Source organism: Penaeus japonicus, unplaced genomic scaffold (genome assembly GCF_977035675.1).
Source record: "Penaeus japonicus unplaced genomic scaffold, GWHDUDI00000001_assembly GWHDUDI00000034, whole genome shotgun sequence".
In the NCBI taxonomy this organism is placed as follows: domain Eukaryota; kingdom Metazoa; phylum Arthropoda; class Malacostraca; order Decapoda; family Penaeidae; genus Penaeus; species Penaeus japonicus.
The window spans coordinates 11,829,680-11,831,044 of NW_028234436.1; positions in this window are offsets into that span (position 1 = coordinate 11,829,680).

A 1,365-nucleotide genomic window follows, 5' to 3' on the forward strand; every position below is an offset into this window, starting at 1 on the left:
ATTCGCTCGTTGTTTAGTAGTTTGTTGTGGTCGAGTGTTGTGATTCAAAGTGCTACGTGGTTCTCTGCTGTCATAATTGAGTTCTATTTTCTTGTTGCCCTGTGTTTGGAAATCAGAGTTATTGTTGTATTGCAAATCAGAGTTATATAAGTCGAAACGTGATGCAATGGTGCGGAGATTGGTTAGAGTGTCGAATGAGGCTTGTGAGTCGATGTTTACAGGCTGATTTTGATTATTGATGACCCCAGCTTCGTAACCTTCTTGATGATAATCATTATTTTCAGCAAAGTTGCTTTTCGTATTTGTCTCAATTACACTCCCTTGTCTTTCTCTCCTGACAGAAGAAACAGGAAGCCCATTTCCCTGCGACATCTCACTACTGACATCTCCCAAGGTGTCAGAGGCGTATTCCATCCACTGTCCAATCTTCCACATTCTTAATCCCTGCGACTCGCTCACTTGATAAGCCTCCCATAGAAGCCATTCCTTGACGCCCTCAGCGCTAGCTATCTTCACCTGGAAAGTAAAGATGACGGAATGGTGAGTGAGGATGATTTTTCAGTTGCTGGGAGAATAAATGGGAATCACTGTGGATGAATGTAAATGTCTATGAATAATGAAAAAAAAAGGAGAGCATGAGAGGATAAACAAGGATGTGGTGGAGGGAAGGACCTATCTGCGGGAGGATACCTAATCACAGCGAGATAACTTGATGGATGAGTGAAACATTGTGATCCTACATCATGGACTAATAGGCATCTGTCCATAATATAACGTCCTATACCCATATATATATATATATATATATATATATATATATATATATATATATATATATGTGTGTGTGTGTGTGTGTGTGTGTGTGTGTGTGTGTGTGTGTGTGTGTGTGTGTGTTTGAGGGAGGGGAGGAAGGAGAGAGAGAAAGAGAGAGAGAAAGAGAAAGAGAGAGAGAAAGAGAAAGAAAGAAAGAGAGAGAGAAAGAAAGATAGAGAGAGAGAAAGAGAGACGATTATCATAAATCATCAACTCAACTACATTTCTTTTGACTAATCAACCCATCACCACAATGCTCATCACCCAAACCATCAACCAAGCAATGCAATCCCCACATCAACCAAACTATCACTTTAACCACCATTCTCTCCAACCAATTAACGAGAGTAGGTTCTCTCGACACCTGTCCTACCTTGCTGTTAATTGGAAGGTAGGTCTCCATCAACAGGTGCGCGAAATTGGGACCAGAAAGTAGTAACCATTCTGAACGGCGAACTTCACCTTGGAAAACCTGTAATGACACAGGTTATGGATAGATTATGTACATTTTAGATATGCAGAAAATGTACGTAGATAAATTGGGGAAGATTC